General features: G+C 54.1%; 1 protein-coding gene across 7 annotated transcripts in view; it reads left to right on the top strand.

The window, feature by feature from the left end:
- Nucleotides 1-27,926, top strand: part of LOC136563496 (ankyrin repeat and fibronectin type-III domain-containing protein 1-like) — a 239,083-nt gene that overhangs the window by 167,185 nt on the left and 43,972 nt on the right. For 2 of the 7 annotated variants that reach the window (XM_066560906.1, XM_066560905.1), the window contains exon 1: nucleotides 25,579-25,800. The exons of the other annotated variants lie outside the window; for them this stretch is intronic. The gene's annotated coding sequence lies outside the window, so the exon portion shown is untranslated. Of the gene's footprint in view, nucleotides 1-25,578; nucleotides 25,801-27,926 lie in introns of those variants that run through there. 7 annotated transcript variants of the gene reach the window in all.

The following is a 27,926-nucleotide window of genomic DNA, read 5'->3' as shown; positions in this document are numbered from 1 at the left end:
TTATGGAGTCATTGTGGATGCCACAACAACATGAACACACATTTGGCAAAGAGCTCATGGTTGTGTTTGTGTGACCTCTCCCAACAGCTGTCCAAGATTTTGGTGCTCCTGAGTGTAGTGCTGTGTTTGTGAGGAGTCTGACAAGCAGGTTTAGAACAGATTGAAGCATCTCCCATGTCTCAGTTCCAGCTGAAGCTCTGGGGAGGCTTGAAGTAGGAGATTTGGAGGAAATCTTTAAAGAGCTCTTACTGTTCAGATTTCCCATCATTTTCTGTGGTTTTGGTGGTTGGTAGCAACAATTTGTGGTGCTGCATTTATAACTAAGCTCCTCTGAGAAATGAGGAATGTTTCTCTACCTTGAATGGGAGAACATGGGCTTCCCATCTCACTGAAGGTGTGGAGCTGCTGGGTCAGAGTGGGGTTGCTGGTGCTCTTGTAGATCCAGGATGTTTTATGGGAGTTTGTTTCTCTGTGCCATGAGGCCACGGGACCTCCATGGTCTGGCCCAGCAGCTGTGATGTGCCTGGTCATAACTCTGTGACTTTGGTTAATGCCCAGCCCATTTACACTCCTCAGTGGCTGTTTTGGGGTTGTGATGGGTAAGTTTGTGGCCGCGCTGTGGCCTTGTACCACTGCCCCCATCCCATCTGGCTTTTTGATCCCCCAGTTGATGCCACACTGTGCCTGCTGGAACCCATCTGCAAGGCTGGACCAGGTGCTCTCTGTGGAACCCTTCAGTTTCTGGCAGGGCTGGAGCTCATCTCCCTCAGCAGAGAAGGGTTGCTAGAAAATGCCAGAGCTTGGGTGGCCCTGCTGAGGACTTGAGACAGCTCAGCTCCTGTGCAGCAGCTCCACAGCCCAGATTACAGCTCCCCGAGCCCTGGGCGAGGTGGTGGCGAGCAGCCAGAGCATGGCAGGAGCTGAGCCCAGCTGTGGTAGTTCCTGGACACATCTCTGCAATGAGGGTGGTGAGCTGAGAGAAGTCTGGCAGTGTGCAGCTGGTCCTGCAGCTCCCATGTGGCAGAGCAAACTTGACTGGGCTTCTGCTTTTCCTTTTCCAGCTTCTGAGGCCTTGGCTCACCTGCCAGCAAAGCCCTGTGGGAGCAGGATCAGAGCCATCCTGCTCATGTGTCAGGCTTTGGGGGCCTCCCACAGCAGGTGTTGGTCCTGAAAGCAGAAAAAGGAGACACACATGCAGAAATCTCAGCAGTGAGTTTTGTCACTGCTTGTCCTGGGAGTGACTCCTGCTCTGTTCCTGCCATGTTCAGCTCTCTCTAATCAGGTGGCCTCTTCCTCAATGGACATCAGATATTCCATCTGCTGAATTTTCTTGTGTCTCCTGGAGTGACTCCTTTCCTTCCTTTGTTGCCTCTTCCCTTCAGAAATGGAAATGTGTCCTCACAGGTCCCATCAGTCTGTCTCAGGCAGCAGGTGGGTGTTTCCTGAGCTCCTGGAACATCCCAGTGCTGATCAAGGGCATGGAGATGTGTCCACCCTCGCCCATCAGCCTCTAATGGCCCTTCCCCTCCTCCCAGTCCATCCATGAGGTTCAGATCTCCCCAAGATGCAGTGAAAGCACACAGGGAGGTGCAGTGCACATGGACCTCAGCTGTAGGAAGTCAGAGGTGCCCAGAATGGAGCTGCTGCCTGCTCTGGGGGATGCCCTTCTGCTTGCAAGGGCTTCAGTGGTGATGCTATGGATATTCCTGTAAGAGCTGGCCCATGGCAGGAGCTGGGTCTCCTGGTCTTTAGTTTGGGAGGTAATGTTCCCTCTTCCATGGGAAATGGAGGGATGCAGCCTGAGTCAAGAATGATGAAGCTTTAATCTTAAGAAAAGTTACATCAACTGAGAACTGAAAGAGGTAGAGACCAGCCAAGGAAGGACCATCAGTGGCACATAAAGAGCTCCTGTAGCTGAAATACCTGAGAGAGGAACCTGGCATGTTGGCAATGGCCACAAGTGCAGCTGTTAGTCAACATGTGCACAGGTATCCTCACCTGCACTGACTGCTCCAGCCATCCCACATGAACAGGTACAGGTGCCTTCCTGTGTTTCCAAAACAGTGTGTTCAGATGTCAGAATGGTTTATCCTGACCTAACAACTCTCATCTGATGCAGTTTGGGCCCATGGCAGGGCCTGGCTGCAACTCTGCTCTGTCTGGGATCTGACCAGAGTTTGTAGGGATTGGGGAAGAAACATGGGGTGGTATCAGTCCAGCCCCTGGGCTGCTCACTCCTTTGCCACCTCACTTTTTGGAAGATGCTGATACAGCTGTAATGCTGTCAGAATATCCAGGCTTCCAGAGGTCCTTCCAGATTTCTAACACAGGGCCCTGACTTCTCTGTCAAGGCAGCAAGGAGCCACTGGCTGAGGACTGAGGGGCAAGGACACCATGCTCAGAGACAGGAATAGGCTTTCCTGGGACAGGAGGTAATAACTCTCCTGGCAGGGCTGGGCGGAAGTGTCTTGACAGGAACTGAAGTTGTCCGGTGTGTTTGCTAATTGCCCCTGGCACATACTTGCTCTTCAGTGTCAGGAACTCATTTTCTTTAAAGCAGAAAGAAATGTTGGTAGTAATGACACTCATAAACCCCCTAGCAAATGCAGACTGAAATACCTGGGCTTAATAAAGTGTCACTGCTTTGCAGTGGGAGCTGCCCTCATTCCCCCCGTGCTGCTCAGCTGTCAGGGAGCAGGGACTGTCTGCCAGGCACTCTGAGGCGTCAGGAGAGACACAGCTGGAGTGACAAAATGCTCTCCATTGATCCTCTCCTCCTGTCCCCTGGCATGGTGGCTGTGCAGAAGAGACCGGCTGTATCAGAGCATGCCCTGCAGCAGCAGGATCCCACAGCAGGATCCCACAGCAGGATCCCACAGGATCCCACAGCAGGATCCCACAGCAGGATCCCACAGGATCCCACAGCAGGATCCCACAGCAGGATCCCACAGGATCCCACAGCAGGATCCCACAGCAGGATCCCACAGCAGGATCCCACAGCCCTTTCAGGCAGGCACCTCGTGGCTCTGGCTCCAGCTGGGATTAAAGGCTGCCCCCACCCTCTGTCCTCCAGGTTCAGATGTGCAAACACGGGAGGAGCCTTTGAAAGCACCTCCCAGAAAGCAGCAGCTCCTGTTTGTCTCAAAGTCATTACACAGAGCTGTCTCCACAGCTAATTCTTTGTCACCTGGCCCTTACAGCAGAACATTTCATCTCCCAGACTCCAATCTTGCCATGCCAGCACTTAGATGAAAGTGTTTCCTTGCTGAATCATTATCTCGTAAAATGTTGGTGGTTTAAAGGCTTTAGAAATCAGTATTTACATTTTGGAAGCATTAAGGACCATCATAATAAGTGTGATGTGTTCCCAAGCCAGGTTCTCATTTCAGTGCCTCCTTCCCTCAGACATTATTGCTGTAGGAATGATGATAATCACACACATATAGGCAGTGTTTGACTTCTTCTGTGGTGGCTGAGAGTTGTTCAGCTGGGAGCTCAGGTTCCAAGTGCTGAGCAGAGGGAGGAGGACACTGATGGGAAGTGGAGAGAAAGAGATAGTGCCAGTGACACCAGGGAGCTGTGGGGCAGGAGAAGCAATGCCAAGACCACCTCTCCATAAAGGATACTCATGGGGATACTCAGTGATGTAAGAAACTGTCCCAAAACCACCTGCACAGGTTTGGAGAATGCTCCCAGCTTTGGTTGTAGGAAAGGATGAAACACCATCACCAACATCTCTGGTGGCAGTGGAATGGCAGAGCTGTGGAGGGTGAAAGAGAAATGCTGGGGTCTGTGGGGTGGGTGCTCTTTGGGTGGGTGCAGGTTGGAGGCTGAAGGGGAGGGTAGCCCTCCAGAAGGGAATCATCAACATGGTGTCCTCACTTCCAACCCCAAATCCTGTCCAAGGCAGATCTCTGGAGAGTCAAGGAGTTTTACACACAACTTATTTAAAGAAGATTCTGGTGCTGGTTTGGGGTATCCTGGCAGTGGGGCTGAGCCATTGAAACTGTATAGCAAACTTATAAAATATTCCCCCTGGAGTTTGGCCAGTGGATTCAGTCTGAGCTTCAGGCAGGTGGAGAGGCTTTAATACTTCAGAGTGCAGAGAAAGGAAGGGAATCCTGGAAAGGCACTTTGAAGAAATGTAGTCATTTAACAAATGCCAGTCTGGGAAGGGAGCGCAGGGCTGACCCTGAGCAGCCTGGGAGCAGGGAGTTAGGAGAAGCAGGAATGAGCAGTGGGAAGCAGCAGGGAGCTGGGGATTAGCAGAAGTGGGAATGAATTGAGGGGTATCTCATGGCATGGCAGAGGGTTGCTCTGGACATTTGCAGTGGGTGCAGGAGTTCAGCTGATCTCCTGCCAGTTCAGAACAGGCAGGTCCAGGCTGTTCCTCTGGGCTGTGGAGGGAGTTGGGACAGCAGTGAGGAGGAGCAGTGCTGGCAGGGATCCCACAGGAGCTCAGGCATGGAGGAGCCATCACCCTGCTGCTGTGCACTGTGCCCTCTGGGCCCCCTGCCCAGGCCAACACTGATGTTTGCTTGGGGCGCTGGTCTGGTACCAATTTGTACCCGGGGATGAGGGCAGGGCCCCCTGTGAAAGGCCTGGCTGTCCTGCTCTGGTCCCCTGCCCACTGCAGCCTGGCAGGGCAGCACTGCATGGTGTGCATGGGAGGGAGGGCAGCACTGCATGGTGTGCATGGGAGGGAGGGCAGCACTGCATGGTGTGCATGGGAGGGAGGGCAGCACTGCATGGTGTGCATGGGAGGGAGGGAGAGCAGCACTGCATGGTGTGCATGGGAGAGAGGGAGAGCAGCACTGCATGGTGTGCATGGGAGGGAGGGCAGCACTGCATGGTGTGCATGGGAGGGAGGGAGAGCAGCACTGCATGGTGTGCATGGGAGAGAGGGAGAGCAGCACTGCATGGTGTGCATGGGAGGGAGGGCAGCACTGCATGGTGTGCATGGGAGGGAGGGCAGCACTGCATGGTGTGCATGGGAGGCCCTGCTGAGGACTGTGGCTCTGGTGAAGTCTGGATGAACACTGCTCTTACTCATTTCCCTTTTGCTGCTTCTTGGGAGAGAGTGCCTGCCCTGGGCTCCTGTGCCCTGTGGGCCTGGAGGATCATGGTGGGATGCTCTGCACACAGAATGGGCCCAGAGGAGGCCATAAAGATGCTTCCAGGGCTGGGCCCTCTGCTCTGGAGCCAGGCTGGGAGAGCTGAGGGTGTTCACCTGGAGAAGAAAAGGCTTCAGTGGCACCTCATTTCAGTCTTCCAGTAGTTAAAGGAGCTTATTAAAGAGAGGGAGAGTGTCTTGTTTACATGGGCAGAGACCGATAGGACAAAGAGGAATGATTTTAAAGTAAAAGAGAAGAGATTTAAATTTGGTATTGGGAAGAAATTCTTCCCTGTGAGGGTGCTGAGGCCCTGGCACACTTTGCCCAGAGCAGCTGTGGTTGCCCCTGGGTCCCTGGCAGTGCCCAAGGCCAGGCTGGGCAGGGCTTGGAGCAGCCTGGGACAGTGGAAGGTGTCCCTGCCATGGCAGGGGCTTGGAATGAGATGAGCTTTAAAGTCCCTTCAAACCCAAACTATTCTGGATCCATGGCTTTTCAGGACACAGATACCCTGGATGACATCAGGACCCTTGATAACCAGAATTAAATATGTTGGCCCAAGAAAGGTTTGGACAAGGATTTGGTTTTAGTGGTCCCTGGAGAGCAGGGGACAGGAGGAAGAGTTTCTGGGGCTGGCTGAACTCATTTCAGCCTGCACTGGATACACAGGCCATGGGAGAACTGGACCAAGGCCCTGTGCCTGCTCTCCCCTGGGAATGGCCCTCCTGCACCTGGTATAAAATAGTTTAGGGTTCCATTGTTTCTCTGCAGCTTTTAATGTGTTAAGTGAGGTTGCAGTGTAGGCTCTTACTGTGGCAGTTGTCATAGAAACTTGCAGGGCTTTTTTCCCTGATCCCCCAGCCCTTTCTTTACACCAAAGCAGGGTTGAATTTTGTCCCCCCTGTAATTTCAATTCCATTCCAATTAAAAACCTGCCTGGGCCTGATTCCCTGTCTCCAGCACTGCCACACAAGGACTCAAAGTCTTTCTGTGCTGCTTCCTGTTGTCTCAGCTGAAGGGCATGTGTTCCCCTGCCCTGTGCACTTCCCTGAGGGGATTCTGTCCCTTTGAAATGCCAGCAGGGATTGGGGCTCAGCCCTTGTCCCCCTGCACAGCCTCTGGGCAGCACAAGACTCCTTGCTCACCATGAGGTCCCTCTCCTTGCTGCTTTTTCCAGAAGGAGGGAGCAGAGTGAGCACTGGGGCTCCAAGGGCCACTGGTGGGGACATGAGGGTGGCACCTGCCTGCCCTGCTGCCCTGAGCCTGGGGCTGCCTTCCCCTCTGCTGCTGGGAGGATGATGCTGCCAGCTCAGCACTCAGGCTGGCACAGGAGCCACCTAAGCACCAGCTGCAGCCCTGCCACGACTGCAGCGCCTGGCATTAATCATGGAAAGGGAATTGAGCGTAGGAAGATGGGCATTTTTAACAAATAACCAAGCCTGCTTTCTCCCCTAAGCAATAGAGCAAACTGTTTGCTGCAGTGAGTCAACACAGAGATGCTTTAGCCATGGGAGGTGCTGCTGCCACCCACAGCAGCCATCGGTCCCAAAGACAGCCGGGTGCAGAAGGGACAAGTGGGGAGAGGAGTTTCCTGAGCTGCTGCCAGCAATCCCTGCTGGGCTTTCTCCAAGACACAGGGATCCTTTCCCTCATGCTTTGCTTCTGGCACAAGACTTGATGGGGACTCCTCCAAGGTAGCTGGACTTGTAGCTCAGAATTTCTACTTTGAAGAGTTCAGTGCCCCCACAGCTCCCCATGGCTCCAAGGCCAGGACTATCTCAAAGGATCCCAGAATGGTTTGGGTTGGAAGGAACTTGAAAACTCATCTAGTCCCACCCCGTGCCATGGGCAGGGACACCTTCCACTGTCCCAGGCTGCTCCAAGCCCTGTCCAGCCTGGCCTTGGACATTTCCAGGGATCCAGGGGCAGCCACAGCTGCTCTGGGCAACCTGTGCCAGGGCCTGCCCACCCTCACAGGGGGCAATTCCTTCATAGCATTTACTCCAAACCTGCTCTCTGTCAGTTTAAAGTCACCAAACAGCCCTCCTGAGCCTTTATCCTGTGCATAGCAGGAGTCAGCCCTGGAGCTCCAGCTGTCTGCTGGGACTCATTTGGGTGGGATTTAGGTCTATTAGATCACTCCTTTGGCCTCCCATGTGCTGCAGGGATATGAATTACCCACAAGCTCCTGCAGAGGTTTTGGTTGCCTTCTGAGTGTTACCCAATTCTCTGAGCATCCCTGAGATGTATCTAATCCTGACCCAAAACTCACTAGAATTCGCTGGGCTCTACTTCCCAGTCCCTGCCTCCTGGCACCTCTCACTGATAAAAGTAGTTGGCACCACTCTGTTTTTTGATGGGTGGCAGATTTTTATCAATAAACTCAATATAGCTCAAATCTTTTACAGCATGGTGTTTTGACCAGCCACCAGATCAATTTTGTGACTCATCCCTCCAGGCTCTGCTGTTTTAATGTCCCCTTTAAACATGGACACCTTAATTGCAGGAGTGGCAGTGGCAGTCCCAGCAGTGCAGTATGTGCAGCTCTCCTGCTCTCCCCTAAGAACTGCATCAGCTTTTTTCACCACAGCATCACATTAGAGCCTTGTGCTGGGCTGCTCACCCGTGGTGACCCCTGACCCTTTCTGGAGGCTCCCTCTTGTCTGGGATCCAGTCCCTGTTCAGAAATACGGCCTGAAATCCCTCTCCGAAGCTGTGTTATCCCAGGCTGGGCTGCATTACCATGTACAGTGTTTGAATGGGCTCAGGATTAGCAGGCATTTCCCTCTCTCCTCATCAATATTTACCATTCCATCAATCTTCCTGTCACCTGCTAATTTTTTGAGAGAGGATTTTGTATTTCCATGTGATCATCAATGGAAATATTGACTGGTGTGTTCCCTGTGGAGCCTGGCTAACGATTCCCCATTGACACCTCCTGTGTGAGACCTGTCAGCCGCCTCTAAATCTATTTAAAATGCTTGATTAGGGCTGCACAGCCCCATCTTCTGAACTGAGAGTGTCAGGGAGCACTGAGAGCTCTGCCTGTGCAGCTGGGAGGGGCTCAGGGCCTTTCCTGCCAGCCAGGGTTCATTACAGAGTGACATCAGGCTCATTGGACAAGATCTCTTCCACCAAGACACACCGACTGACTTTAATTAGAAATTACATCCTTTAATAATTTCTTAATTAAATTCCAGATGAGCCCTGCCTTCTGGGTCCTATATCGGGCTGACTGTTTGGTTGGTAACTAGGTCACCCTTACTGCCAGGTGGGAATGTTGGGGGGAAGGAGCCATGTCCATCTGGATGTGGTAACCTGAACTTGGCTCAAAACAAGCAGCAGAGGCCAAAAACCTCTCTCCAGCTTTTGGGTATGTGTTGGCTGTGCTGGCTGCTTGGTGCTATTCAGCCACATTTGATACACATGGATGCTAATGATTCAGGAGAGCTTCATCTCTCCTAGGAATCAGTTTACTCACATTTTTTTTCCAAACACTGAATAAATATGGACTATGTTTTCCTTTTCTGCATAATTTGAGCAGTCCTACAGACTCTACTTTAAAGTAGCCCCAGTGATCCTTAAAACCAGACCTATTGCTAGCCTTTGTTTGGCCCTCAATAGCAGATTTTCCATGTCCAACCACACATTTTCCCTTTCTTTAGTTTCCCTAATAATTTTCCTATATATTGTAATATTTTATTCGTATGGACCACTCTATTCTGCACTCTATGGCAGGAGGTTGGAGTAGATGGAACCCAAAGCCTCCCCATGATTTTACTGCTGGCTCTGAGAGTCTCCCAGTATGCTAACACATTATTTCTTATCCATTGGGAACATGCCTTTCAGGCTGAGCTCCTGCAGCTGGCTTAGGTATGATGTGCTGTGCCTCGCCCCAGTCCTTGGTGAGAAGGTAAATATGTGTTTATTCAAGCACCAACTGCTAAAAGATCTGTAATTCCAAAGAAAAGCATATAATGGTGTGTAGTGTAAGTGTGCAGTGCCCTCCTCTTCACTCCTTGGCACCCTCCCACGCAGGCACTGCCATCACGTTCAGCAGCTCCAGGAATGTTGAGTGCCTTCAGTTTCTGCTCGTGAGGGAAAATTGCCCTTTCCTCATTTTCCCTTCTCCACCTTGCTGCCTCACATCATCTCAAGAGCTTTGTCTCTCAGCACAGCACGAGCAGGGCTCTGATACAGTTGCTTGGAACAGCCTCAGATTAATCTGGGTTTTTATTCAAATACCATTGTGGTATTTTCTCTCCGTGCTCCCACCTGCAGGGCCACACTGACAGCTGGGCTGTGGCACTGGAGAATCACACAAGGGTTTGTGCTGGAAGGGACCTTAAGGATCATCTAGTTCTACCCCTCTGCCATGGGCAGGGACACCTTCCACTGTCCCAGGTATCTCCAAACCCCATTTTTGGAGCACTTCCATTGATCCAGGGGCAGTCTCAGGTTGTGTGAGCAATCAGCTGGGTCCTGGAGCTCTTCCTCTGGGAGGGATCATCAGGCAGGACTGGGCTGTGCTGGGCAGCCTGCAGGGGCCATGGGAACAGTGCTGATCTGCTCAGGGAAAAGTGTCACTAAGGGTGTGACAGGAGGGAAGGCGCTGTCTGTCCTGCATCCTGACAGAGCCGTGTGCATGGAGGGTGATCCAAGGATTTCAGCTTTCCTGCAGCTTTCTGGCATTGGCAGACACAGCATTTAGGGTGGTGTGGCTGTGCAGTGGGAAGGGATAAGGGTGAGGGTCCTTATTTGTCTCTTGAGGCTTAGGACATCATGTGAAAGGGCATCACGACCAGCATTCCATCTAATTTATGGGGAAATGAATTCTTACCTCCCCATGGACTGCACAGGGAGCCTGGGCAGACAGTGCAGAGCTCTGCCATCGGTGCTGCCTCTGGTGGCTTCAATACATCCTGAATGTAGGATGAGCTGATAAGAATCACTGAAGAATCATGGAATCCCAGAATGGTTTGGGTTGGAAGGGACCTTAAAGCTCATCTTGTTCCAGCCCCTGCCATGGCAGGGACACCTTCCACTGTCCCAGGCTGCTCCGAGCCCTGTCCAGCCTGGCCTTGGACACTGCCAGGGATCCAGGGGCAGCCACAGCTGCTCTGGGCACCCTGTACCAGGGCATGGAACAATGAATAATTGTATTTACACCTAAATTAAAGACTTGACTGAATCAAGCTGTGGACAGTCCTGGCAGGCTGACTTCAGGCAGACTTTGGAGCATTTTACTGATGGATTGTGGGAGATCAGCTCAACCCCCAGACCACCTTGCCCGACAGCAAATGGAAATATGTGTGTTGCTTGCAGAAGAAAGGAGCTCTGGGACCTGCAAATTCCCATTTTTAGATTTGAAATAGAAAAACCTTCCCAGTGAATGCTTCAAGAACACCTCTGGAGCTGACAGTTCTCAAGCAGGATCTGTTGGAGATTTTCCTTTGCAGTTTGAGGTAGGAAGGAAAAAGCACCCAGGGAGGGAAAGCTCAGCTGTTCTCATTGTCCCCTTGGATGTCAGAAGTGCTTTGTTTTCCAGAAGTGCTTATTCATGCAGTGTCTCAGCAGGCAGCTGGAACACAGCTCCAGCGTGGGGCTGGTCCTGGTGTGGCCTCTGCCATGGAGCTGTGCCATGGCTTTTCCCTCCTCCTGGGACATCCCACCAGAGCCAGCAGTGGTGCTTGGTGCCTGCCTCTGGCACCCCTGCCAGGGTTGGTTGGGTCATCTTTTCCCCACGGTGTTCCTCTGTTGTCCCTCTCCATCCTAGGCCACCTCCTGGCAGATGTGGGGCTTGGTTTTGCTGTCCTGAGGGTGCTCCCAGCAGCCATGCTCCCAAAGGAGGCACAGCACCAGAGCTGCAGCCTCCAGATGTGTCCAGGCAGTCCCTCTGCCTGCACAGCATCTTCACTGCCTGCCTTGGCCCCCAGTTGTGCCAGACCCCTGTTGTGCAGTTTGTCCACTTGGCTTTGCCATTTCCATCCCAGCTGAATGGTTCTGAGGACTCTGCTTCTGGGCTTTTATCATGTTTCTCTGTTCTCTCACCTCGCCTCAGCTCTGGAGGGTGTTGCTGAAAACTCTGGAGTGAACCAGAAAGCAGACTCAGACTCCCGAGCAGTTTCCAGCCATCTCAGACTGGTCTCTCACCATCTTGGCTTTGCTGCTGTGAATCAATGGCTCCATGAGCCATGGAGCTGATGTCAGAATGCTGGGAGGAGGAGCGTGGCTGCTTCTGCAGACATTGGCTCTGCCTCATTGAGAGTGCCCTGTGGAGTCAATCCCACCTTTCTTCGGGATTTTGATGGCTGGCTGGAGCCCCCAGTGCTGTCCCCAGGAGGGACCACGTGCATCCCAGCAGTGGTGGATCCCACCTTCTCCCAGCAGAGTGGGGCAATGCCCAGCCCCACGGGGACACGGGAGGGGCTGTCAGCCCCAGCAAATGAGAAACTGTCAATATTTGTACACAAAGGCCACGCTGAAATCCCTATCCCAGTCCAGACATCAGAGGTGTCAGTTTTGATTTCCCAAACACAGAGAGAGCCCTTTCAGCCCCAGCCTGCTCAGACACTGCAGCTTTAATGTCCAAGCACCCAGCATGTTTCCACTCCCCTCAAATGCATCAATCAGGTCTCGGTGAGGCTCTGAAAGAGCCAGTTTGTTAAACAAACACACTTAGTGTAAAAAGTTTATTCCAGTTAATTGGGACTTCATTGCAATGGAAACAAATTACCCAGCTGTCATCTGCCAAGGCAAACAGCAGCGGGGGAGCAGGGGTCCTGGCCAGGCGGGAGACAAACAGTCATCTCAGGCAACCTTATTTATGGCCTTTTTATGTATTTCTGTATTTATTTGGACATTCCTGAGCTGGAGAGCTGGGCTATTGCCGAGCTGCATGCCCCAGCACTTGCACAGTGCAGTTATCTGCTCTGGGGCTCCTGGGCAGGGAGCTGGCCCTGGCCCCGGCGGGTGCTGCCATGGGGACCCCCGGGCTGGGGTCTGTGTCCCTGGGTAGATCCCTCCAGGCATGCCCAGGGCCCTTGCTTCACAGCCAGAGAGGAGGTGCTGGGTGGGAATGTCAGGGCCAGCTGCTGGTCCCTGGAGGCTGGGGATGTGAGGGATGTGGGGGTCCCTGCAGGGAGCAGCAGGACAGGGAAGCACCCAGGAGGGGCTGGTGGCCACTGGGAATTTTGCTCCTGTGTTTCCACAGTTCCTTGCCCAGTGCTAAACCTGCTGCAGGGGTGCCCTGTGTCAGCATCGACCCCACGGGCGAGTCCCCAGCCCTGCTCGGGTCCCGTTCTCCCCTCCCAGCCCAGGAAAGGACCTTGTGGCAGGAGAGCTGGGAGCACTGCCTGGTGAGTCTCCCACTCATTCCCAGCTCATCTGATTTAACAAACACCCTGTCAACACCCTTTTCCCCTCCTGGAGGTTTTAAAGCAAAGGAGGGAGCGAGGAGCAGGGATGGGGGAGGCAGGCAGGGAGCGCCCCGGGAGCCAGGCAGGATGGGGCTGGGTCCCGCAGCCGGCGCGGAAGTGACAGATAAAGTGACAGATAAAGTGACAGATAAAGCCGTGGGATTAGCAGCGTGTATCGTGTCAGGAGAGCAGCGTCCCCTTTCCTGCAGCGCTCGTTACCCGAGCTGAGCCGTGCTGGGGGAGGCATGGGCAACACATCGAATTACCTCCTGTCCCTGCTCCTGGGTGGCCTGTCCTTGCCTCATGTCCCTCCAGTTCTGCCCTTCTGATCCAGGGGGGCTGTGCCAGGGCTGGGGTGGGTACAGACAGGGATGGGTGCAGCCCCCATGGCACAGCTCTGCTTGGCTCTGGACATGTCACGGTGTGTAGATGGCAGCCTGGGGGTGGGGATGGCACGAGCATGGGGGGCTCTCCCAATCCCCCTGGGATGCATTCTTCCCTGCTGGCCTTGGGGATGTGGAGGACAGGAGCAGCTCTCTGCCCGTGTGCTGGGACCTTCCAGCAAGCTGGGAATTCTCTTGTGTGCCTGGTGAACAAAAGCCAGGGCTCCTCCACCCTGCTGACTTACCACATCCAGGACAGATTCTTCTTTAGGACTTCACAGATTCTTCTGTGAACTCCTAGAATTCACATTTGAATTTCACATTGCAATTGAGTTGCCATCCAGAGTCCTTTATGCACTTTCCAAGAGTGTTTCTGTTACTTTACAGTTGTGAGATGGTGGTGACCTGCATTCTGAGGTTTCTGTCTGTGATAGCACATGTTCAGGGGCGGAAGGCCTGGATTGGGATATTCATTCTTGGAGGGGTCTGGGGTGGGGGGAAATGTCAGACCCGAGCACTGATAAATACAGAGATGAGTCCTAAGATCAGACTGATCTTACCAGAGGGATGTGGGAAAGATGGTGGCCAGAACTGGAAAGGACACAAGATTTGGCTCCTCCATTTCTGGAGCTTGGAATGGAGTGGAGGAGGGATTGGGCAGTTTCGCTGAAGTACCTTGGTTCCTTGGAGTCAGCTGGCCCATCTTGAGAGACAATCTGAAACCACAAAGGTAAGAAACAACAGGGAAACAATGCCACACTTCCCTATATGGGAGCTGGTGTGTGTTGGAGGCAGAGGCAGCAATGCCCCCTCAGTCCCACATTCCTGTGCCCCCACTCCCTGCAGGATCCTTGGTGGGCAGAGCCAGGGCACAGGATGCCAGGCACCTCCCTCCTCCACCTGGCAACCCTCTACTATAAGGGATTTTAGCTTTCTGTTTCTAGATTGATTTGTTGGTGGTGGTTATTTTTAGCTCCTCCAGTGCCTTGCAGATTCCTCGAGGGATTCTTTCTTTGCCTCTCCCTCCCACAGGTTTGTTTGTAATGGATCTGCCTTGACTTGAGCCACAAGCGAGAGGTTCCAGCGCCGGCGGGGGCTGTGCTGCCCTCTCAGGGAGCAAATCCCCCTCTGTGCTTTAGCTCAGCTTGACGTGTCCATGGGGTGCTTCACTCCCCCATACAGCCACTGCTGTGGGTACTGTGCTGTCCCCACCCAAAATCACTGCCAGGGCACCCTGGGTGGCTCCTTGTCCCTGTCTCCTCTCAGCACTGCCCTCCCCGAGAGTTCTCTCTTTTCACTACCCATGGGGAGGAATTCAGATCAGCATCACTGTATGTGGAAACAAACCCCAGGCTCCTCCTGCAGCTCCACAGCCAGGCTGGATGGAAATTTTTCAGCATATTTTAAAGCACAAAGTAATTCCAAACAAGTTGCGGGTATATTTTGGACTCTGGCAGAGCTGTTGTTAGCGCCCCGCTTCGACCGCTGACTGTCCCAGACAAGGGCTCACTTTGAGTGTAGCCTTCTGCTGAGCAGGGGGGCAATGTTTGCATTCCTGATTTAGAGCTTCCATCCCACGGGGCTCCAGCCCCGTCTCCCACTGAGCCCAGCACAGCCAGGAGCCCGGAGCTCACCTGTCAGCACCAGCTCCAGGGCTGCATTAATGTTCCCTCGAAAATGTGACTCTCTTTGGACTCAGCTGCTTCTGCTCACCCTGGGTTGACGCTTGGTGGGGCCTGTGTGAACGCACAATTTGTGCTCTGTTTTTTCCAGGATTTTTGTTATTTTGTAGAGCAGAGTGAGTTGTGCTTGTTTTGAAATGCCTAAAGTATAGGTTGATACTCAAAATAGGTTTGCTGTTTTTCCTGGGGAGAGGCAGCCCTGGGAGCCCTTACTCAGGTAGGGCTTTGGTGGTGGCATCTCCATGACATCCAGGAAAGTGTTTTTCTGGAGCACTGATCTCCACAGGCTGCTCCTACCTGGGAGATGAGCACATGCTGAAGGGTTTCATTGGACTTGCTCCTGTTAAAGCAGTCCCTGCAGTGGCCAAGGAGATGAAGCCTGAAAAACCACTTAAGTTTCCAAGCAAACCATTCAAGCAAACCTGAAAGCCACTTGCAAGGCCACAAACATCCTGGTGTGGCAGCTCCGCTTCTTCTCTGTGGATTAACCAGCTCCAAGGGAGTGTGAGGAGAGAGGACACCAGGGCCACTCATCCCCAAGGAATGTGCTGAAAGAAAGGACAGGGATCTGTGTCTGCATGGTGTTCTTGGTGGCTTGCAAAGTCCTGGTTCAGCTATCACCTAACTGCTTTCCATCAGGATAGGGTGGTGGCTGGCTGAAATCATACCCAGAATTAGCAGAGGTCCTCTGTGATGAGCCTAAAGCCAGACTCTGCTTTAATGGAATAACCTGGTGCTGGAGGAGAAAGTTCTGGAATGTGGACCCAGAATCCACAGTGAACTTTCTTCATTCTTGGCTGTTTTCCTTGGGGTTGAATGGCAGCTTTTCTAGGGCTGAAGTTGTCATTGAGGTTTTCCTGATCTTTAATTTTATAACGTTCATTAGCACAGTTCCTGTCAAAGAACAGCACGTTCCTTCCCTGTGCTCGCTGTCTCCCTGGTTAATAACCCTTTGCTGCTTTGGCTCTTTTGGAAAAAGGTACAGGAGCTGTGGGAACGACTCCTGGTATAATAGCCAGACGTCAGCATTGTCAGTCACATCTGAAGAGCGGCGTTAATTCAAAGGGAAATGACTGCAGAAGGCCCAGGGTACCTGTTGGGGGGCATTGAACCAACCTGTCCAAACCACAGCAGTGCCTGTGTGTTCCTCCAGCTGCTGAGAGGTGCTCAGAACCCAGATGGTTGCTTTTCCTTTCTGCAGTGGCCCGTAACACCAGGAGCTTCCTGCTCCTCTCTTCACTTCCTGAGGTTCTGCTTTGAAGATGTCCATTCCTGAGGCTTGTGGTGCCATGAAAAGGCTCTGTCAGGGTCAGGCAGTGCAGGAGAAGACCTGCAGTGCAAGAGGCACATGCCGTGCTTTGGCTGGGCTTGTCTGCAAGGTAGTCCTGGTTTCTGAGCATCTGCTCTGCTGCTGAAGGTCCCACCATCTTCCTCAGCTGGGTTTTACCAGCTCTGAGGTACAGAACAAGGGCTCCAAACTGAGGTTTGAAGTGAGCAGGGACAACCAGTGCAGAACTCCTGCCTTGGGAGAGGTGGAGCAGGTGCTGGCATTCACACCATGGCCTCTGGGTATCTCCTGGAGTTTGGGAGCCTCAAAGCAGGGAGCTGGCTGTGTCCACTGCGTGGTTTCCATCAGACTGGATTTAGTTTCAGGAGAAATCAGGATTGCTGTGTGAGTTTGGCAGTCAAGGAAAAGGAAGGAAGAGGCACCAGCATGATGTCCTAAACCTTGGTAGGTCTTCAGCTTACCTTGCCCTGGCCTTGACCATTTCAGGGTGCCCTTTCTACTGCCTGTGAAGGCATAGCTGGCCCAGAAACATTCTAGCCACTCTTCTCCAGAGCAGAGGGCTCAGCTTTGCAAAGCCAAGGTGTCTGTCTGCATAACCTCCAGAAACTCAGCTCTGGGCTGCAGTGTCGTGTGGACCTGCTGCCTCGTCACACCAGAGTGGTGCTGAGGAGTTGAAGGCCCAGCAGTTGGTGCAGTGTGACAGCCTGGATGGAGTGACAGTGAGGTGAGAAGAGTGCTGTGTCCTGGGGACGTGCCTTGTGTGGTGTTCCCATCCCATGGGCAGTGTCTGGTGAGCACCAATGTGGGGTTTTGGCAACAATGTGCAAGATACTCTGCTCTGGAGCAGGATGATGCTGAAGCTGGAGAACATCCATGGAATAGCATCCGTGCTGCTATTGCCTGTGTGAATGCTCCACCTCTTCTTTGTTCTTCAGGGCTACAGGTCTTCGCCAAGGACAAACTCTCCTGTGGTTTATCTTTGCTTTCCAAGTGTCAGAAAGCCCTTCTGAGTCCTTCAGGCTGACAGCAGCCAGCAGAGCACACCATGCTGGGGTTGGGTGTGTCAGCTGGTGCCAGGGCTGATGCTGTGAGTTTGTCCCTGTGGTTTGTGTGGTAGTGCCCTGGTGGGCAGGTGTTGTCCCCTCTCACACAGGGCCTTGCACAGCCACGGGGCAGTCTTGTGCTCTGGCCTGTGAAGCCCAAGCCCACGATACAAAGCAGGTTGTGAGAGGTCACCTGCCTGACTCATGTCTCCAGTCCTGGCTTCACCCAGGTTGTGGTCTTTGCTGCAGGATTCCTTGGTTGGAAATGAAAGTGTCTCCTGCATCACTCCATGCTCAGTCCAGGATGATGCACAGCCTCTCACATCTCTGTCCCCCCACCACTGCCCCTGCACCCCAGGGCATTTCAGGTGTGGCAGTTCTGCTGATGGGCAGTGCCTCACCCTGAGGGTGTCACATCCCATGCTGCTGGCTCTCCTTCTGGGAGGTGACTCTTGCATGCAGGGTGTCTCTTGTTGGAATAAAGTGCCTTTCAGCAGCCTGGCTGGCACAGCTGCCCTTCATGGGCTCAGAGGAAATGGGCCTGCAGGTGATTTAATGCTGTTGGTGCAGTGTGAACAGCTGCCTTCTGAGGACTTCAGCTCTCCATGGGTGTTCAAACAGCAAAGACCAATCCTTGCAGCCCTTGGGAATAGGGGGATAATAAGAGTTAATGGGGAAACTGAGGCACAGAGGTTTTAGCTCACAGGTGAGGCCGTGCTCCAGCCAGGTTCCCAGCCCTGGAAATGGCTTTGGCCTGTCCCTCTTGGCCTCTGCTGCAGCGCATTCCTCTTCTCAGTCATCAGCACCTGGTTTTTGGGTTGCCCTTCTCTGGGTGCCTCTCACTCTCCCTCGCTGTGGGGCTGGAGTCCCTCGTGCCCCAGGCGCTGAGGATCTCTCCTCTCACTTGGCTGCAGAAATGGGCTCAGCATCCCAGAAATTCAGGCTTTCGTGCGGGAGCCAATAGTCACACAACCTCCATCCAGAAACCATCATTATCGGCTGCTTGCTTTTTCTTGGTTTCTTTGAACTACAGCTCCCAGGATGCCTGAAGATATGCAGACATCCCGAAGACAGTGGTTTCCCATAAACTTTTGGGGTTTCATGCTTTGCAAGCAGGAATGTTTTTATTGCATCGCAAATCCCTTCAAGTCCCTCAAACCTCCATGGCAGCCGCGGGGGCCGGAGCCGGCTGCGCGGGAGGCACGCCAAGGGCTTTTCTCTCCTGCATTTTTCCCCTTCTTGCAAGAGGGACCTTTGTAACTCCCTGTCGTGCCTTTTCAAGGGAAGTTTTGGACTGAGAGGAAGTTTGAAGAAGCCATGGTTTGCCTGTAGGGATGTGTTTCCCATTCTCCTGGTCCCCGTTATTTCAAGGGCTGCTAAGCAGCTTCCTGCATCCCCATGAGTATTGAAGTGCCTTGGGCAAGGTGGGGAGGGATTTTCACTGAACTGGGAAGAACTGGGACACAGAGAAGAGAAAAATATGCAGGTTCCTGCACTAGTGTAATGAGCCCAGGAGACTGGGGTTTAATTCTGACATGCTCACAAATCCTGAGGGAAAGCCAGAGAGGGATGTTTTTGTTTAGCATGGACAGATGTGGTTGGAACTGCGGCCTGGAGGGTCTCCACCCCCAGCCAGATCCACCCAGGGGCTAGGGCACAAGTTCCACAGGTGCCCCCACAGCTCTTCATCTTCCTGCAGCCCATCCTGGGACCAGGAGGTGCTGGCAATGGAGTGGGCTCTGTGGTGTGGGCCCAGCTGTCCCTAATAATCACTTACTCTCTGCAGGAGAAGAACCGCAGAGGGCAGAATAGGGCTGTGGTAACACAGTGGCATTTTATGGTCGCCTTCTTCTGACCATTAAAGTACTTCAGTGAGTTTTTCCTGTTTGGTGCTGGTGAGCACCAGTGTTACATCTCATGATCAGACTTGTGGTATTTTGCCATTCTCCTTTTTCCCTTTGGTTGCCCAGGATCCTCCATAGGTTGGGATTTAATAGGTCTTAACTTCTTTGATAGGTCTTTACCAGTTTGAGGAACTTTGTGAATGAAACAGAGAGGTATTGGGTGCCCTTGGGGGTCACCAGAATCTCCAACTACCCAGATGTGCAGAGGCAGCAGAGCCATGGGTCAGGCTGTGTGTGCTGTGGGACTGGGGAGTGGTTGGAGTCGGAAGGCATCTCTGGAGATCATTTTGTCCAATCCCTGCTAAAGCACAGTGTCACCTACAGCAGGTTACACGGGATCGTGCCCAGGTGTGTTTTTTAACATATTTGGGGAAGGAGACTCCCCAGCCCCTCTGGGCAGCCCGTTCCAGTGCTCCAACACCCAAGGGGACATGTCCTGGCCCTGCTTTGTACCGTTCCTGAGCACTGAGGCCAGTGGGATGCTGAGGGGTTCATTTATGAGCAGCTGTCTGGTGCCTCTGGGGTCTGGGCTCTGTCACCCTTGTTCCATGCTTCACCCTCCCTGCAGCCCCTGCAGGCACCCTTGGGCCCACGAGCACGGTGTTCCCGGCACAGCCAGCTCCTGTCCCCGCCGGTGCCGCTGGTGCGGCCGGTGCGGTCCGGGGGCGACAGCCGGGAGCTGATCCATGGGGGCTGCGGCCGGCTGGCCCTCACCACATCCCCGCTGCCGCTCCCGGCCGGGCCCGGCTCCCGGCAGCCCACAATAACAACGAGTTTTCCATTCCTGAGCGCCGTGGGACGCGCGGCCATGGAAAACAAGAGGCGGCTCCAGCGCCGGGGCTGCACACAGACTAAACAATGGCACAGCCCCCGGCTCTGTCCCTGCGCAGGGAGGGCAGGCTGCAGGCACGGGCTGGGCACGGCTCGGCTCGGCTCGGCTCGGCTGGGCACGGCTCGGCTCGACTCGACTCGGCTGGGCACGGCTCGGCTCGACTCGACTCGGCTTGGCACGGCATGGCACAGCTCGGCTCGGCTGGGCACGGCTCGGCTCAGCTCAGCACGGCTCGGCTCGGCTCAGCACGGCACGGCACGGCTCGGCTCGGCTCAGCACGGCTGGGCTCGGCACGGCTCAGCTCAGCACGGCTCGGCTCAGCACGGCACGGCTCGGCTCGGCTGGGCACGGCTCGGCTCAGCTCGGCACGGCTCGGCTCGGCTCAGCACGGCACGGCTCGGCTCGGCTCAGCACGGCTCGGCTCGGTTCGGCACGGCACGGCGGGGCCGGGCACAGCACGGCTCGGCTCGGCTAGGCTCGGCTTGGCACGGCTCGGCTCGGCATGGCTCGGCTCAGCACGGTGGGGCTGCCAGCACGGCGTGGTGCTGCCTCTCCATGTGTGGGCTCAGCTGGCAGGAATGGAGAGAGAGGAAGGTCCCAGGAGGAATGAACACTTCAGGAACCTCCTCACTCATCCTTGTTGAGGGAACATGAACAAAAACATTCGTTGGTTTTCGTCCTTTTCTTTGTTTTCCCTGCTATCTTTTTAATTAGGATAAAAGCTGTAATTGGTAGTAGGGGAATTCTGAAAACCTGGCTCCTGGCAAGACAGGAGCAAGTCTGCACGTTCCTCTGACTTGGCACATGGACAATCCATCATGCTCACACAGCCTGCTTGGAAGAGCCCAAGTGCTCCGTCCTGCTGCTCAGGAAGGAGTGATAAATATCTTCATTAAAAACAATCTCAGAGGGAAATGATAGAATTCTTAAAAACAAGCAAAGTGGTGGGAATTTTGCCCAAGGAAAGGAATTTTTGACCATGTTATTTTGTAGGTTTTATTTATTTGTTGTCTGTATATGGATGGATTTTTGGGTTTAAAGTAGACTGTTAATTTTGAGAGTGAAGCACACTGGTATGTGCCAGTCATGAAATGGTCCCTGTCAGTGATCTGGTTCATGGTTGGGAGTCAGAAAAAGATCTTTGTTACATACAATCATAGGACCATGCAATGGTTTGCATTGAAAAGGACCTTTAAGCCCATCCAGTTCCAGCCCCTGCCATGGGCAGGGACACCTCCCACTGTCCCAGGCTGCTCCAAGCCCTGCCCAGCCTGGCCTTGGGCACTGCCAGGGATCCAGGGACAGCCACAGCTGCTCTGGGCACCCTGTGCCAGGGCCTGCCCACCCTCACAGGGAACAATTCCTAATTCCCAATATCCCATCCATCCCTGTCCTCTGGCAGTGGGAAGCCATTCCCTGTGTCCTATCCCTTCATCCCTTGTCCCCAGTCCCTCTCCAGCTCTCCTGGAGCCCCTTCAGGCCCTGCAAGGGGCTCTGAGCTCTCCCTGGAGCCGTCTTTTCTTGGGGCTGAACAGTCCCAGCTCTGCCAGCCTGGCTCAGAGCAGGGGGGCTCCAGCCCTTGGAGCATGTCCATGACCTCCTCTGGATTCACTGCAGCAGCTCCAGGCTGGGGCAGCTCTGCAGGTGGGGTCTCACTTGAGGGGGCAGAATCCCCCCCTCCCTGCTGCCCAGCCCAGGGGGGTTCTGAGTGCACACGGCCGAGGCAGGTCCAGCTCTCAGCCAGCAGCACCCCCAACCTTTCTCTTCTTTCCAGCTGTTTTACAACACCAAATGGCAACAGCAGGATCTTAATGTGACAATGGCACAGGTGTGCAGATCCCAGCCTAAATATTGCTTAGAATCTGGAGAGAGAGGAAACTTCTTGATCGTCTTACATTGTCTCCAGGATCCCCCTCTTGCAAGATCCTGTAGCCCCTTTTCAAACCACGTCCCTGCTCCTGGGCTCTCAGCAGCACATCCTGCTGTCTCCTTGCTGTGCCCACCTTTGGGATGGTTCCTGTGGGGGTGGGTTTCCAGCTGGAAGGGTCTGCCCAGGGGGGAGATGATACTGATGCAGGTCCAGTCTCCCCAGTGGCACAGGCATGCTGGGGTGCGGGATGACTCACCAGGCTGTGGCACATGTGCCCAGCATCTCTGTCACAGCACAGATGTTGGTCAGAGAGGGGACAGTTGTTATTGTCAAAATGCAAATGAGTAAAATTATTGTTTTGAGAGACAATTTTTAGGGGAAGGACATGCAAATTTACCTTCCATTCTGATTGTGCATTAGTATTAAAATGCAATGTTTGAATGCCAAAACAAAGGAACATTTTAATTTGGGACTCATCAGATGGTTCCTTCTGCTGGGATTAGCATCATATACTTTGCATCAAATGCTCTTAGTTTAAAAAAAAACTCTGGCTTTCAAAGAAAACAAAAAGATGTTCTAAAAATGCCAGCCATTTCCAGGGATTCTGGCTGCTGTCAGCTGTCCTTAAGTGACTGGTCTGGTGCTGAACACTGAACAGGGCCGGTGGGAATAGGCTTTGGGGCTCAAATAGGATGTGTGGTTGGGCTCCCTCCTGGATGCTGCTTCAATTTGGCTTCTAAATAGTTTAGAAAAGTTTGGATGTTAAGGAAAATTTCTTTGCTGGAAGAAACAGAAGGGTGCTTAGGCATTGGAAGGGTGCTCAGGCATTGGAAGAGGCTGCCCCAGGGCAGGGGTGGAATCACCATCCCCAGAAGGATTTACAAGTTGTGTGGATGTGTCACCTGGGGACACGTCTCAGTGGTTGCCTTGGCAGTTCTGGGGGAATGGTCAGATTGGATCTGGGAGGACTTTTCCCACGTTAAGAATTCCATGAAAAGCTGGGCCAGGATTTGCTCTGAGGCACAGGACCCCACAGGTCTGGTGGGACCCCGAGCTCCCCTGGAGGGTGAGGACAGCCCTCACCATCAGGGGAAGGAGCGGGTGTGGGGGCAGGAGCTGCTCACAGGTGGCTGATGGAGGCTGTGCTGAAGGGATGGGTTGTGTTTCTCTCCTTGGCTTCCCATATAAAGCCCCTCCAAATAAAACTTTCCTGTCTACAGTGCTCGGAAGCAGCTGTGCTGCTTATTTGAACACACTGTGAGGTATCTCCGTCCTGCTCCCCCTGCTTCCCTTCTCCTTCTTCCTTGGAACACCGACCTGCCTCGTGTTGCAGACCAGAAATAGAGACTGGCCACTGACTTGCTAATTGTAATGCAGCCTGATAATGCCAGCTATAATTAGATCAAGGTATCCAAGTCCTTTTGCTGGCAGACATTTCTGTGACCCTGTTATCATACTTTAAATAGAGGATGCCATCTGCTCTGCCCAGCTTCTGGCTGCAGAGCCAGGACCTGCAGAGCCAGCTTGGTCCTTTCTAGGGAATCCAGCCCAGCATCAGTCCTTTTGCCTGCATCTGCTTGGCTTGTGAAGAGTCAGTCTTGGCACAGCAGTGCTCACTGACAGGCTTTAAGCACTGATTATGACCCCCAATATCTGGCAAATGTCAGTGACCACTGAGACTTTTGTTGTTATAAAATCCCTTCCCCAACTCCCTGGTGACCACGGCTGTGTTGGGCCAATGAAAGGGACTGCTCTGGGCTGTGGTTTTCAGGGGGTTGCACTCTGACCCATCTTTTCTTTATTGTTTTAGGGTAATCAGAACAATGGCTCATGTTGAGGTGAGCTGTGGTAGGGGGAGGAATGGTTCGGGGTCTCAGGATCAACTTGTCTAGAGCTGCAGCCTCATATCCCAGGGCTGTCAGACATCTCTCCTGGTTCCCTTTTGATGAGCCTTCTACATTCTTTCCTTACCCTCTCATGCAAGTCCTGTCGCTGTTTCCCCATCTGCAGCATCCCTGGGGTTCCTCTCCCTGGCCTTGGGAAGCCTTGGGCTGCTGCCCAGCTGTGCTGCCCTTGAGCACCCTCCTTGCTGGGTCAGAACAGGCATCCCCAGCTCTGTCCCACCAGACAGGGTGCTTTGGGTGTGCAGCTGTGTCCTCAGCAGGTGGGTGAGCCAGGCCCTCACAGAGCTCATCCCCTCAGCACTGCATGAGCCTTTGCCTCCTTCTCTGCAGCACCACCCAACCTGCTCATCACATCCCCAGCCCTCTGGGACAACTCATGGAGAAGTTTGGTTGAGTGGATATGCCCGAATTCATCACTTGCTCTCAGTATGGCTGCCCACAGTTGCTCTGACATTCTGTCTGATCTGTCCTGAGCTTGTCAGGGAGGGAACTGAGACCCCCTTGAACACCAGTGTGCCCTAGGGGGGGAGAGATTTCCTAATGTCATATCCTGCAGGCAGGCCTGGGGCTGTCACAGCAGCAGAGCTCACCAGCTAATCATGGCTGAGTCAGCCTGAGAATTGGGACACTGAAATCCCAGAGGAAAACCAGGGACTTGGAGGAACTGGATAAGCCAATGCTCCATCCTTTGGGTAGGAGCCAAACCTCCAGAGAGGTTTTGCTAGCCCAGCTGAGCTCCATGCTGTTCCATGGGGAAGGCACCTCACTGCTGTGTTCTGGCAGGACATCATCTTAGACTCCCATTTCATAGAATCCTAGAAATCATGGAATGGTTTGGGTTGGAAGGGGCCTTCATGATAATCTTGTTCCACTCCTCTACTGTGGGCAGGGACACCTCCCACTATCCCAGATTGCTCCAAGCCCTGTCCAACCTGGCTTTGGACACTTCCAGGGATCCAGGGGCAGCCACAGCTTCTCTGGGCACCCTGTGTCAGGGTCTCACCACACTATAAGCAAATAATTTCTTCCAAACATCTAATCTAAACCTCCCCTCTTTTACTTTAAAATTGTTTCTCCTTGTCCTATCGCTATAAAAAGTACCCAAGTAAAAGGGCATGCTGCCTCTTTTTCAGTCCTGGGCAGTATCTGAGGAGTGGGGGCTGAGTGGGGATTGAGCCTCCAGAGGTGCAGCAGAAGTGCAGTGTGTCATACAGACAAAGGAGTTCATCAGCAGAAGCTCTGGGTGGGTGACCCTGGCAGGCAGCACTGGTCATGTGCAATCATCATCTGTCCCCAAGCTAAGGAAACACATGGGGATCCTCAGGCAGGATCCTCAGCATTTCCCAGCTCACCTGGAGCTAAAGTTTGGGCTTGGGAAGTCCCTGTGGGCAGTGTCCTGTGTCAGTCCCTGAAACAGTGATGGAAGAGCTCAGTCCATGGTTTGTGTGCCCCAGTCATGGGCACTGCTCACAGATTTTGGAGATTGAGGAGGAGGAATGTCAGCAGAGTGGAATATGTGGCTGTCTGCAGCTCACCAGACTGCCTGCATGGTCACCCATGAGTCCCTGAAGGTTGGAGACCAGTGGCCCAAAGCACTTTCCCTCCTGCTGAGGGCAGGGGCAGAACAGCCTGGCAGCATAGGGGGTCTTGGGGCTTCCTCCTCCAAAGCTCACCTGGGGACCAAAACCTGGGGTTTTGGTGAGACTCAGAGTAGTTTTCACCATTCCTGCTTCTGCTTTCTGCCCTTCTCAATGGGAACAGGTAGTGAGGCAGGGCCATGCAGGGTTTGGTGACATGTCATTGCATCAGGGGTGTCACAGCAAACCCAAAGCAAGTGGAGGTGAGGCATCGCTGCCTTCTGCCTGGTAGTTCCTCCACAAGTGAGCCTGGTACTCCTCACCTGAACCTGATCCCACTCACCTGAGCCTCGTTCTCCTTGGCTGGGCCCTGTGTCCCTTGTCCCAGCCCGGTACCCCCATCTGAGCCTGCACAGGCTCCTGGTTATGTAAAGCCACGGCAAGCACAACCAGGAGATTCTTCAGTGTCGGAATCTGAGTCACATGGGGCTGTTTTATTTCCCCCTCTGCTAATCTCGTTTCTATAGAAACAAGATTGGGAGGAAAAAAAAATAAAAGAAAAAAAGAGCCAAGCACAGAGCAAATGAGAAACCTGAGGTGATGGGTGAGGGAAGCGGAGGTGGCAGCTGAGGAGGTCAGGCAACGCAGATGGGAGCAGGGACACCGCTCAGGATGGGAGTGTGCACAGAGGGGACAGGGACTCTCCCGAAGAGACACCCTGGGATGAGCTGCTGCTCTGGCAGTGGGTGAGCCAAGCACCAACAGCAAAGGGAGCAGAGGCTGTGCAGGTGAGTGAGCATCGCTTGCGCGGCTCGCGGGCATCTGTCGCTGTCCCTGTCCCTACAGGGCACAGCTGGGCATGGCTCACTGGCTCCTGGCCCTGGCTGCTGCTTTGGAGACACTCTCGTGCCCGGGACCGTGGTCAGTGGGAAGCGTGCCACCGGGAGCGGGGCTCGCCGGAGCGCTGTGTGCAGCCAGCGCTGACTGCGTGCTCGTGGCCGTGAGGGCTGCCAAACCCTCTCTCTCCCAAAAGACTGCTCCCTGCTTGGGAAGAACCTTTCCAGCTTTGGTTATTTTCCTTTTACTTTATCCTGACTGTACCTGTGCAAATAAGCTGCTGACAGCAGCCAAGCCCCGCAGCGCAGGGAGTGCAGGGCTCTGTGCTCCCAGCACTGCTCGCCTCGGGCACAGCTGCCTTCCCCAGCCCGGCTGCAGCCAGGATGCTGCTGGGGGCGAGCCTGGCTCAAAGCTGTTTGTGCAGGGGCTGCTCCCCAAGGAGGGAGGACCAGCTGAAACGCTGCTTGTTTGCCTGGGCTGCCGGCAGCCCATGGCTCGTCCTGGGACTGTTGCCTGTGCTGGTGGAAGAGGCTGGGAGCTGCCTGCCCACATCTGGGTTAGTTCAGAGCCACAGGCACGTGCTGGCTCCTGAGTCTCAGGCTAAGGAGTATGCAACAAGTGGGAGGTTTTCCTGCCTGGATGTGCTATCTTGTGGGATGGATGGCTGCTACGTGTGTGGTGGTGAGGGCTTTGGCTGGGTGTGTTGGTGGGGCACAGGTGTTGCTGGTGCTGGTCATCCTGTGCCGGTGCCAGGGCCAGCTCTCTTGTGACCTCAGCCATCCTTCACCTGTGGCTCGGTGCAGTTGTGCCTGCATGGTCCCTGGTGTCCCTGCATGGCCCCTGGTGTCCGTGCCCTCCGGCCATGGCAGAGTGCTGCAGGGTGCCTGCTGAGGCACCCGGGCTCCTCCGGGTACACGCTCATCCCGGTGGCTGCAAACTGCCAAAAGGCTTTAGCGGATCTCCACAGGGGAGGGAGGGATGCAGAGCCCAGGGATCAGGATTGTGCTTGTCATCACTTCCCAGTTGTGGTGTGGGGAATGCGGTGGTGACTGCGAACCCCCAGCCGGATCCACGCCTGTGTGTGGCGGGTGAAGCTGGAGGATGGATCCAGTGCCTGTGTACTTCTGTAGTGAGCTTTGAGAAATGTCACTGCTCATCCGCCTGCCTGGCTAGCGAGGGGGCGGAGGACGGCGCTTCAGCCCCTTGTCCTCATCCCAGGGCAGCTGAGGGATTTGTGTGCTGGGTGCCGTGTCCGGGGCCAGCTCAGCAAGCTGCTGGAGCCACAGGCAGGATGGGGACAGGCTGCCAGCCCTCCATGTCTGTGCCCTGCCTGCCTTCCCCACTGCCTCGGCAGGCTGGGGGCTTTGGCAGTCACTCCTGTGGGGTTGGACTCCCAGAAAACCTGTGGGGTGAAGGGATGGGTACGGGCTGTGTCACACAGCGCACGGGGCAGCTGGAGCTGTGCCCTGTGCTTAGCTGGACCCTTCCCCCTTGGCCAGGCTGGTGTCCAGGTGCTGCTCTGGGTACTCTGCTCATCCTGGTTGGACACTCCCAGGTTCTCAGCACACAGCAGGCTGGGGACAGCACTGTCCCTGTCTCCCTTTAGCAGCAGCCTCTGCCTCTGCCTGTCCCTGCCTGCTCTGTTCAGGGTGCTGGGTGCCATGGCTGCTGCCAGGAGGGAGTTTGCCATGCCAGACCCTGCTCCTCCCTGTGCCTGAAGCAGTGGGCTTAGGGGGCACATGTCACACCAGGCTGTGCCACAGTGGCTGTCCTGCCCTTCTGGGAACACCAGCTCTCCTCTGTCCAGAGCTTTGGAGAGAAGGGCTGAGGATGGATATTGCTGCAAGAGCCTTCAGCACTGATAATTATTTCTGGAAAAAGATGCCGTGTTTTGACTTAAATGCTGACATGGGACTTTGAACACGTGTAATCTGGCTGACAGATGGCAAAGTCACAGAGGTGTGATTTATGATACAGCACAGTAGCTGAACAACCTTCTCTGGTTGTCAGGAGACAATTCTTCCCGGTGCTGCGGTTGACATTCCGATTGATGGCTTTTCCCATGTGTCCCCTTGGT

This window comes from Molothrus aeneus, chromosome 16, assembly GCF_037042795.1.
Source record: "Molothrus aeneus isolate 106 chromosome 16, BPBGC_Maene_1.0, whole genome shotgun sequence".
NCBI classification, from domain to species: Eukaryota; Metazoa; Chordata; class Aves; order Passeriformes; family Icteridae; genus Molothrus; species Molothrus aeneus.
Note: the sequence above shows the minus strand (reverse complement) of the source record. Positions and strands in the feature narration are given on the sequence as shown.